The sequence below is a fragment of the Pongo pygmaeus genome, chromosome 7, assembly GCF_028885625.2.
Source record: "Pongo pygmaeus isolate AG05252 chromosome 7, NHGRI_mPonPyg2-v2.0_pri, whole genome shotgun sequence".
In the NCBI taxonomy this organism is placed as follows: Eukaryota; Metazoa; Chordata; class Mammalia; order Primates; family Hominidae; genus Pongo; species Pongo pygmaeus.
In genome coordinates this window covers 93299597-93311712 of record NC_072380.2, presented here as the reverse complement: position 1 = coordinate 93311712, position 12116 = coordinate 93299597, and the positions used below count along the sequence as shown (strand labels likewise).

General features: G+C 39.4%; 1 protein-coding gene across 3 annotated transcripts in view; it reads left to right on the top strand.

Annotated features, from left to right (window-relative positions):
* Window positions 1-12116, top strand: part of PAG1 (phosphoprotein membrane anchor with glycosphingolipid microdomains 1) — a 152718-nt gene that overhangs the window by 81035 nt on the left and 59567 nt on the right. For 2 of the 3 annotated variants that reach the window (XM_054498164.2, XM_054498165.2), the window contains exon 3: window positions 1980-2073. The gene's annotated coding sequence lies outside the window, so the exon portion shown is untranslated. Of the gene's footprint in view, window positions 1-442; window positions 694-1979; window positions 2074-12116 lie in introns of those variants that run through there. The other variant, XM_063668933.1, reaches the window with a different exon arrangement.

Here is a 12116-nt window from a genome sequence, read left to right as displayed (position 1 = left end):
GTTGAAAAAGCCTGTTCTTTCCCCATTGAATAGCCTTGCCAAAAACTCAATTGGCCATATAATTGAAGGAATATAAATATATGGGTTTATTCCTGGATGCTAAAGTATTGTTCTGTATGTCTATCCTTATGACTGCACCACAGTGTCTTGATGACCTTGTTTCCTTGGAATATTTTTAAGTCGCAAAATGTATATTTTGAAAATTCAAAACTGTGCACCATTTTTATATTATTAAATTAACTGTCAAATCTTGTCTCCAATTTTCAAATCAGGATCTTACTCATATCTGGTAATAGAGAAAGCACATCCAAACATTATTTTTAATACACATTTATAGAATTTGACATTTTTTAAAAAATTGTTAATTCTTTAAATTTTACCTTTTAACTGCAGCAATTTGATTTAGATAATTAAATCTTGCTCATATTTCTGGCTAATTCAGGAGAATTCCCTGGATTGACCATGATGACAAGAAAAAGTGAAGAGGTTTATGGTTGGAATCCACATCTAAATATATCTGCATGGCAGGGGTTCAGAAGGAGGCTTGACTTGAAGTCCAATAAAAGAGTGGAACGATGGCTTGGGAACTCACTTGTCTATCAAGCCCTGCACCCAGCGAAGCACTGTCTCCTAGTTGATGAGATTGACAGCAGAAAGACCTGGAGTCGGCTTAGAAGAAGACAGCCCATGATTGTGTGTCTTGTTCTGATCTTTTTAAACTTATTAAAAGAAAATAATAATGTAGCTAAATGCAGTGGCAAACAAAAGACAGCAGTTTCTCACTTTCTAACTGTCAGGGAAACAATAGATATACCTCAAGATAACATAAATATTCTGCTGACTCTGCTAGCAGAGAAAGCAACACACAGTCTAAGATGATAATATGTGTTCTAACAAAAGAACGTCAGTAGATGCAAATCTAGAAGGCTCATGTTCCACTCCATTTGTTATGTCAGAAATCAGGAATTATGCCTCAGTTGGTTAAAATGATTGAGAGGTTCTGAATCTTAGTCAACAGCCAAGATATTCTCCTTAGAGCATAAACACAGCCGTTCTTTCATCCGTTCGTTCGTTCATTCATTCATTCCGTCCCTCTCCCCTCCTCCCTTTCTTACTGCACTTGTCATGGTGTCTTATGTAAAGTAAGTGTTCAATATGGGAGAGACTTATTTGAGGATGGGAAGAGAACTAGAGAGGAAGGGGGGCTGGAGGAAGGGCTAGGCACCAAAAACAGCAGAACAACAGGTAGGATTGGGGAGCTGTTGAATCAGGAGGGAGAGCGAGGGAAGTCGACCATGTGGCCTCTCTTTTCTGAACATCTTCCCCATTTCCACAGCAGAATGCGTGAAGGGACAACTCAGGGCTAGATCTGCATGTCGTCCAGGTGACACTGTTCACGCTGCACCGAAGTCTCCTTCTAATAAGAAATGTTCAGAACTGAATCACAGCTTACCTTACCAAAAAGTATAAATGCTCTTTTCAAACAAATCACTCGTTTTATTTCAAATTCAGAAAACAGTTATTTGAATTTTAGTATCACTGTAGTAACACAGAAGTTCACTTGGCATAAACTAGGAAAAATATGGAAAGAGCAAGTAAATTGATTTGTATTTGATTAGATACTTACTTGGCTGTTTTTTTATTAAAAATTTTTGGGTGGATGGGGAGATAGGAAGTTTTTTTTATTTTTGGGTGGATGGAGAGATAGGAAGTTTTTTTTATTTTTGGGTAGATGGGGAGATAGGAAGTTTTTTTTATTTTTGGGTGGATGGGGAGATAGGAACTTTTTTTATTTAATTATTACTGTCTATAGTTGTGCCTCTACATTTCAGTTTGCTTTGTTCAGGAAGGAATATAAGAATATAAATCTCAGTGTTTGGCATAAGTACACTAGCATTTTTACAGTGAACTGAACAAGTATCTTTCACAGCGTATATCCATCTGCCTTTTTTTCTAACTTTCCCTCTCTTTGGCTATAGGCCAAGAAAGAAGAGCGAACTCTCACCGCAGCATTTCAAAGGGAATACATTGCCAGAACTTGGAATACTCTTCTGGACAAACATTTCCTCCAAGGTAAATATTATCATTGTACCAATAAAGGGACACATCATTAGAATTTTTGAATGGCAGTGGTACAGCACAAAGATTTAATTGTTTAGTCTCATACAGACCTAGAGTGATATGAGAGAAAGAGAGAGAGGGAGAGAGAGAGAAGAAAGCAGTGCTGTGGGGGTATCCTGCAGCCTCTTCTAAACGTGTTACCAGGAGAATGCCATCAGAATCTGGGAGCTCACTGAGCTGTACGAAAAATGTGTGGGAAATGAGGAGGAAAGAAGAGGCTGGCCTTTTTTTCTCGTGTTACAGATACTCGTGAACACAAAAGCCAGCGGGGTTCGATTATGAAAATAACATTTCATCCTTTATGAGGAAAAAAATGAGTAGTTTCCTTTAGAGGTTAAAATAAAATATATGCTGTATTCATGTCACAAGAGGGGAAAGCCTGAATCATAGTATTTTACACCAACTGAGACAAGTATGAAAGATTTTAAGGAACTCCATGTTCTTCTATGAAAATACCTGCTAAGTAAGCCTTTAGTAAGCTTTTCATTGGTTTGTGAGAAATGCTTCATGAAGTTCTTGTTTTGGAAATCATATCTTTAATGCCTCTTGTGGGGAGGGGTGTGTGTGTGTGGGGTGTGTGTGTGTGTGTGTGTGTGTGAGAGAGAGAGAGAGAGAGAGAGAGAGACCAAAGAAGGATCTGTCAGCATGATACTATATGTTTCAGAGGAGTAACTCTAGGCGCTTTCTTTGTGAATCATGAGCTTAGTGGGAATAAAGGCTTAACAGAAGCAGCTGAATTCATAGTCAGCTTTGGCATTCATGGATTAGCTGCCAATATTTTAGCACAAATTGCTGTGTCATTTCTATGAAGTTCCCCTGTCGCTGCTCAGTCTGTAGCTAAAAGCTGTCTTATTTTATCTGATGAAACACCTGTTAAAATTTTATCTGATGAAACACCTCCTTCCTTATAAAGATATTTGTGTACCCACACACACAGAAATGCAAAAACGTGATCCCCCTTAAAAGAAAATAAACTTGTCAACTTTCTCTGTTTAGAAGTTAATATGATACGGTTGATACTACCTAGCCCTTAGTGTTCTGGAAAGCAGTTTCAGATTGGCCGGGGGAGAGTCCTGTTTTCCTCCTCGGTCCTCATCCTGGTTATTCTCTTCTGAAGGGCTTGGGGTGAGGGAAATGTAGGCTGTACATTAGAGGAGAATTTTGTGATACTATTCATTCTCTGTTCTGACAGAGAGGACATTGTTTGTTCACTGTAATAGGCTTGGCAGGAATCTGTGCTGTGCGTACAGAATGGGAAAATAGCAGAGCAGTGGGAAATCTCAAAATTCTAAGCAGCAGATCAGCTTAGAGATTTTGCGAAAATCTATTTTAATAGCTTCTCATTACTGTAGACGTAAGTCATAATTTGGGGAAACAGTTTTCCTTTCAGTGATAATTTTCTTCACATTGCATTATGCCTGTGTTACATGAAAAAAGTCTTTAAGATGCAGTATGCCTATCCAAGTACTGTAGTAACAAGAATTAAAATCATGGAAGTTTAGAAATGCTTGATGAACACACTAGACCTGCTTTGATATTGCCCTTTGTACGTCAGCATTCACATTGGTACAAATGAAAATTAGCCTATGTACGTCATCTGGTGGTTCACAGAAGCAAGTGTATGCTGCCAAAGTTAAGAGAAAAAAAAGACGCATTTAAAGATGTGTATTGAGGTAAGAGGTGCACTGCTAGTGAGAGGGAGCCATGCTCCAAATGTTCAAAACTTTAAAGGCAACAACTATAAAAGCAAAGGCTCAAAGCAGCATGCAAACCCTGAACTGGAAACTGAGCTGGCCATGACTGAGGCCTGGCATTTCTGCTTCTTGAGGCTATGTGTTCCCACCTCTCCCTGAGCACAGAGACTGCGCAATATGATGGGCCCTGATAGCACCAGGTGTCTGGGGACCTCGTGTGTGTGCATGTGTGCCAGGCTGCTGTGTTCACAGACAGTATGTGAGCTAGAGAGTGGGAGAGCCTGCCCCACACCCAGCAGCCCCGACAGCAGCTGTAGGGGACCCTCGTCTTTAGGCTTAAAGAGAAATTTATCATGGCTGCCCAATCTTGGCCTATATTCTTTTCTTTTTTTTGAGATGGAGTCCCGCTCTGTCGCCCAGGCTGGAGTGCAGTGGCGCGATCTCAGCTCACTGCAAGCTCCGCCTCCCATGTTCACGCCATTCTCCTGCCTCAGCCTCCCGAGTAGCTGGGACTACAGGTGCCCGCCACCATGCCCAGCTAATTTTTTGTATTTTTAATAGAGACAGGGTTTCACCATGTTAGCCAGGATGGTCTCGATCTCCTGACTTCGTGATCCGCCCGCCTCGGCCTCCCAAAGTGCTGGGATTACAGGCATGAGCCACCACGCCCGGCCTCTTGGCCTGTATTCTTAAGAACAGCTCCCTGGATATTTTTATAAAAACTACATAATATAAATTATGAGACTTTTAAAATTCTATCTGTGGTAGTGTCAGTATACAGTAGAGCATTGGATTATTGCAAATCCCTTTTTATGTAGCCTACGTAAGGGTTAATCTTATGTAACAAAAGCAGGTCCTTTACTCCACCACTTGTGACATGATTCACACATATTATCTGCTTTGTTGTTTTTAAGTTTCTCAGTCTTTTAAAATGTATTTGTTAGACAATCTTTTTGATGATGCATTTGTTTGTCTTTTTAAAAATGTACAGAAATTGGCCAGCTGTGGTGGCTCGTGCCTAAATTTCCAGCATTTTGGGAGGCCGAGGTGGGCAGACTGCTTGAGTCCAGGAGTTCGAGACCAGCCTGGGCAACATGGCAAAACCCTGTCTCCACAAAAATTAACCAAGCATGGTGGTGCATGCCTGTAGTCCCAGCTACCTGGGAGGCTGAAGTGGGAGGATCTCTTGATCCTGGGAGGCAGAGGCTGCAGTGAGCTGAGATCATAGCACTGCACTCCAGTCTGAGTGACAGAGCAAGACCCTGTCTCAAAAAAAAAAGTATAGAAATATATTTATATGATGATATTTTCAAGTACATCACAAAGATAGCAAGAAAAAATCACCAAGGCTTGAATAAGCTCCCTTTATTCTTTCTATTTGGTACATTTTTTTGGTCTGTTTTTCAAGCAGTTTTTATTTTATTGTTTTTCACAGCTAAGTTAAGGATTACTGAGGGACGTGAGGTCGAGGCAGGGACAGGTTCTCCTGCTCCCTCCAGGGGCTCCTCGGAGGCGCTGCCTGCAGCAGCAGAACTGGCAGGTCCCTGGAAGACACCTTCGTGTGCAGGGTAATTGCTGGCCCATCTGTGACTCAGCAGCCATGCCTCCTATCCTGCCTGCTTGTTCCTTTCCTGCGGAATTTCCGGTAACCACTGAGACCTGATCTTTAGCACACACCAGTGACAGCTGGGTCTCCATAACCTGTGACCACAGTTCGCCAGAAAGCTGGGAGAGCCTGTAGGCAGCTAAGTCAGTGTGGGCACGGGCCTCATGCGTGTCATCATCATGGCTCGGGGGAGGATGCCCTAAAGCAAGGCATGCAAGGGCCTTGTTTCACCAATGCTATGTGTCACCATCTAGTGTGAAGGAAAGTGTTTATCGGTGGAGGGAAATTGGAGTAAACACTTAATGACACTGTTTTATTTTGGGGTTTTTTTGTTTTGTTTTTCTGAGACAGGGCCTTGCTCTGTTGCCCAGGCTAGAGTTCAACGGTGCTATCTGGGCTCACTGAAACCTCTGCTTCCCAGGTTCAAGCGATTCTCGTGCCTCAGCCTCCTGAGTAGCTGGGGCTATAGGTGAATGATACTATTTTATTTAACAAACATTTATATTGTACCTACAGCGAGGCAAGCACTGGTCTAAGCACTTTGCAAGTATTAAACTTTAATCTGCCCGATCACCCTATTACTATTATTAACATTCCTGTTTTACCGCAGAGGAAACTAAAGCTCAGAGAGGGTAAGTGACTTCCCAAGGAAGGGTAGAAACAGCATTGGCATCTACTCCAGGGTCTAGGCATTAGGGCTCCATGCATCTAAACATGGGTGTCTCCTGGACCATAGCAGAGCTTGCTTAACTGTCAGGCCCCTTTAGGGTCTGTAAACACACACACTGCCCCCACAGAGGTACACACACCATGTTATGTTGTCATTTTTGGAACTCTGTCCCCATTGACTGATGGCATTTGCTGCAGTGGAGGAAGAATTTGTCATCCCTGTCCTTCTAGAATTCAAAGTGGGTGCGGACTAATGTTACATGGTAAACAGGATTCCAGGCACCTCCTCCCGTGGCTGTCAGGGTGAACTGCATCCTGTGACGTGCCTGCAGAGGAACACCCGAGCAGCATGTGGAGAAAGGACCAGGGTACTGCCCTGCCCCTCCTTTACAGCTTCTTCACTGGTGGGTCCTGGGCCCTTTGACATACCATGGCCCTGGGCATGGCGGTGTAGCACGACCTGCCAGTGTGGAGAGCAGCCACTCTCCAGGATGGACATTTGACCATTCCTCCCTCCCCACTGCCATGGGGATTTAGACAGTTGCTCCTGGAGGCCTTGTCTTAACCCAGAACTTCCCAAAGTGGAATCTGAGGACTTTTATGGGTGCAGCTCTCTCTCATTTGGGCGCCCCCAAAAGAGAAAAGAAACAAAGGTTTATTCATGGTTGGATATGTTTGGGAGACATGGGTTCAGCAAAATTAAATTGATTTACTTATGGCAGGATTTCTCAGAATTTTCTTGTGACTCTCCAAAGCAACATGTAGAATGCAGAATGTCCTAAATTTTATATTTTCTCAAGTGGGTGAAAATGTCTGTCAATATCATTTGGTCAGTGTTGTCTTAAGGAGAGGTAAAAAAAAAAAAAAAATCCACTGTCACAGGAGGCAAACAGATATTGAGGGAAAATCAATAAGCTACATTTGAGGTCTCTAAATTCCAGTCCCTTTTTAAACTGATAGCTATTGGGACCTTAGAGCCTGAAATTTCTCATTTGTAAAATATGGAGGATAGAACTGAATTATCCCTAAGCTTTTTTCATCCTTATAAGCTGGTGACTGTTTTGTTCCAGAAGAGTTTTAAGAATAAGATACAATACACAACACATCAAATGAAAAATTGGTGAGGGTAAAATGAGGCACAGAGTATGTAAGGTAGAAAAGATGGAAGAAGGAGGGAAGTTATTATGCAAAATACATTCTGTGAAATCCTTCGTAGTTAGTATGATAGAACCAAATTTGGTTCTATGCTTTCTAAGGAACAGTTTGAAAAGGGAACTATGACCATAGCTTTGTAATTAACAGACTCCTAAACTAAAAACAAACATTTTCCTAAAAGAAACAACTGTTCCCAGTTTGAACAAATTTTTCCCATGGCTTTTAACTCTGTGGTATGGCCCTTTAGTCTTTTAGGTAGAAATTTCAGCTCTGTGGTGGGATGGCACCAAGATTTGGAACCTCAGTAGATACACTTCATAGGTCCTGTGGATACATACATTTAATATACATCATCTTCATTTACGGAACCATTACATGTTGTAGCCCATCCCAACTTGCGTATATGTGGAGGTGTTTGAGTCTTGACTCTGGACTCCGGAGTATTCTCTAGATCCTGGAGGGGCCGTGTGCCAGGAGCCCGGGGGTGTCAGCTGCTCTCCAGATGGCCTCCTTTGTGCATCCTCACATCAGTTCTGGGTGCACCCTTCTCCTTCCTGCATCTCTAACTTAGCATTGGCCGAGCCTGGATCGGGGTTTCCAACAGCCTTTTCACAAAATCACTGCGATGCAAAGCTGTCCCAGGGATTTTATGCTGTTCAGGGTGGTAAAGGTTCAAACCTAGGTTCTACTTTTCAAGTAATTATTAATAAATAAAATGATTACTTAAATACGTTTTAGAAAATGATACTGCTTCAGGACCTCTTAACGTATGTGAAGCTATTAGTGCCAGGCAGATGAGTGAACATGCTTATGATTCACATAAACACTGCAAGCCCCCATGGGGGCTTTAATTAGTTTTTATAATTAGTCATTTACTGTTACTTTATACATAGAATGGATAACTGATTACAGACAGTAAGCAGAAGAAGCAACTGATGTTGTGACAATTATCATTTGCAGTCATCTGGTCAAAATTCTTACAGACTTTTCGTGGTGTAGATAATGTTTTATTTCCTAAACTGGGTGTTTATTTCCTAAACGTGTGTGTTTATTGCATTATTCTTTTAATCTTAAATATCTTAATGTATTTGTAGAGTTTTATATTAGTCTATTAGGACATTTATATGGTATAAAATTCAATGTTGATAAAAGAAAAAGTAATGATAATCATATATAATTTGGCCTTGATTTATTAGAAATAAATATCACTCATACCCTCTCTCTTTCCCTCTCTCTCCCTTTTTCTCTCTCTCTCTTCGCTCTCTCTCCTTACGTTGTTCCTGATAAGCTGACAACAGAGTCAAATGAAACACTAATATATATATACTGCAGAGAAATGCATACAAACAGCAGCCTAAAGCTTTTTTATCTTGTCTCATTATTTTATAATTAAACACAAAAATTATTGTAGGTTGATTATTTTTGTCCAACATGCAAGATTACCAAATATTCATGAATGAAAACTTTTATCTCTTTATCTATCATGACATATTAATTGTAGCATGAAATTTATATAATTGGTCCCAAAACCAAGTATATGCCCATTTGTCATTTCAAAAATTTGTCTACAAGTCATGCATTTCATTACATGATGAATTTAAAGTAGACTAAGTAGCACATCACTGTTAAATAAGAAAAAAGTCAAACTAGAATTAGTAAAATTTGTATTTAAATGAACTTGTTAATGTAACCTTTAATAATAATTAACTTAAAATCAAGTAATTTTACTTAAGTCACTTTTTATGTGCCATAAAAGTTTAAAATAATTAAAATATCTTCCATGGAGATTTGCAAAAATTTATGCAAGTCAAAAAACATGAAATCTTTAAAGAAGCCAGGAAAAGATATTAAAATAATTATTTGTATTCAATTTAAAGAGAACCTTGCTGTTCTGGAGTAGATTACTGGTAATTGGATCATATGAGGTCTGGCCAGTTGCAGAAGGGAGATTAAAGGCCAATGGGATAGTCAGCTGATTTGAAGAAAATGTTATAAAGCAGTTCTTGCTGTGCTTTGCCCTGTCCACATCATAGAAAAATCTCCTATAATTTCCTGTCCCAGCTCTCAGTAAAAATCAGGGATCACCTCTTCAAATGAATACTAACCTTAAATATGTTATACTAATCCCTATACTGTTGTTTATGTTCTCTTTTTATTGAAGATATACATAGATATTAATACTATTTTGAAATGCCAATTATAAATTAGTATAATTTTCCCAATAATATATGGGCATTATTGTGAAATGAAATACCTTTTACCTTTAATATATTGATTTATGGACACTATTGTGCCCATATATTATTTACAAAAAATATAGTAAGTAAATTTTACATCTACTATTACATCCAAATGTGGCTAACAATTCAGAATGACTTAGATAAGCATCGTTATTTTCCAGCAGTATTGACATTGCTTGGCTGTTCCAATTGTTAATTTTAAAACCCAACTGTTATCAGACTAACAATGATTTAATAAAACTTTGGTAAATGTCTAAAGGAGACTTTCAATAAATATGATCTAAGGAAAAAGAAATATACAGAAATGAAATAACTTTTACATTTAATTAATTGAAGTAAGTTGCAACATTTTTCTGAATTGCAGTTAGCTTTCATTTTCAGACTTTGGAAGAACAAGTCATTTGTACCAGGAAGTACATGGTAAAGAACTATGTTTGGCAACTTAGAGAACATTTTTAGCATTTGAATTTCCCTATTTATAGTACAGCATCAGGCATAGTAAAATGTTTGGCATTTCTATAAGGGATGCAAATGCCTTAACATTCACTGTTGTGATCTAACAATTCATTTCAGAGTAAGATGAATCAGTCTTGTTTGGAAAATGTTTTACACAAATACTGGCAAGGAAACTATCACTGCATTTCTGTGGATTTTAAAAATGCAGACTCCTCTAAAGTAAATGGTGACAAATTGCACAATGTTTTTTCTTTCTTCTGCGTTACCATGCTTCTATGTGAACTGACTTTTATTACTTTAAATTCTCACACTACTCTGCTACATTTCTTGCTTTTTAGATTTTGTTAATCCATGCTGGAATCAGAAACTCTGTTTCCAGGTCCTTCTAAATGTCAAATTCTTTTTAACCTAACCTTCCTTTAATCCACAATGTTTTCCTCATAATTGAAACCACAGATTACTTCATTAACATCTGCCCTTTTCTTTTACATTAGAGAACGTGAGAATTGTAATTTGTAGGATTTTGCCCTTAATTTGCTACATAGAAGAGAAATACTCATATTCTCCCTCTTTCTCTCTATCTCTCACACACACACACACAAACACAGAGACACACACACACACACACACACACGAAGTAATGAAAAATGAGCAGACTAAATGTAATGTAGCATCCTAGATGGGATCCTGGAACCAAAAATAAAAGGACATAGGGTGCAAACTAAGGAAATCCAAATAATAATAATAATGTACCAGTATTGGTCCATTAATTATAACACATGTACCATGCTGACGTAAGATGTTAATAATAGACTAGAAAAAATACAGCAAATGCATTTATAACTAATGTATTAAATAACCATAGTTGACTTCAGCCTGTTTTGTGATAAGAAGAATTGAAGTATACAAAGTTATAACGATACCTCCTGTTGTCAATGTCTTCTACTGAACATAGCCATCTATAGCAGAGGCTGGCAAAATCCAAGTATTTGGCAAAAGCTGGGGACCAAATCCAGCCCTGCTACCTGTTTCTGTAGGGCTTGAACACACTTCCGCTATTATCTTCCAGATGCCCCTAGCGGGGCAAGAGGATGCAGGCTCAGATGACCTGGGCTCCATTCCCAGCCATTTAGTGTTGTGGACATTGTTTGACTTGTTTAACCTTTCTGGATGTCATTTTTCATATCTGTGAAGTCAGAGGATCAAACCAGATTTTTCAGAACCTGTGGCTTGGAGAATTCTGACTCTGAATATATGTTGGAAGTCCATTTGTGATTACAGCATAGAGTTTATTGAGGATGAAATTTTGGCATTAAAGCAATTTGCATGCAGCATATATGCAACATGTAGCTTAAAACAAGATTACCCATCATTTTTCAGCACTTTCAAACTCTACCAAAAAAAGAATTAAATAATCACAAAAAGGAACCCTATTGCCACGTGTGTTAGTCTGTTTCATGCTGCTAATAAAGACATACACGAGACTGGGTAATTTATAAAGGAAAGAGTTTTAATGGAATCATGGTTCCACATGGCTGGGAAGGCCTCACAATCATAGTAGAAGGCAAAGAAGAAGCAAAGGCACGTCTTACATGGCAGCAGGCAAGAGAGAGCTTGTGCAGGGGAACTCCCATTTATAAAACCATCAGATCTCATGAGACCCATTCACCATTATGAGAACAACATGGGAAAGACCCACCCCCATGATTCAATCTCCTCCCACCAGATCCCTCCCACAACATGTAGGAATCATAGGAGCTACAATTTAAGATGAGATTTGGGTGGGGACACAGCCAAACCATATCATTCTACCCCCAGCCCCTCCCAAATCTCATGTCCTCACATTTCAAAACCAATCATGCCTTCCTAACAATCCCCCAAAGTCTTAACTCATTGCAGCATCACCTCAAAAGTCCACAGTCCTAAGTCTCATCTGGGACAAGGCAAATCCCTTCCATCTATGAGCCTGTAAAATCAAAAACAAGTTAGTTATTTCTCAGATATAATAGGGGTACAGGCATTGGGTAAATACATCCATTCCAGATGGGAGAAATTGGCCAAAACAAAGGGGTTACAGGGCCCATGCAAGTCCAAAATTCAATAGGGCAGTCATTTAACCTTAAAATGACCTTTGACTCCATGTCTCACATCCAGGGCATGCTAATGTAAGAGGTG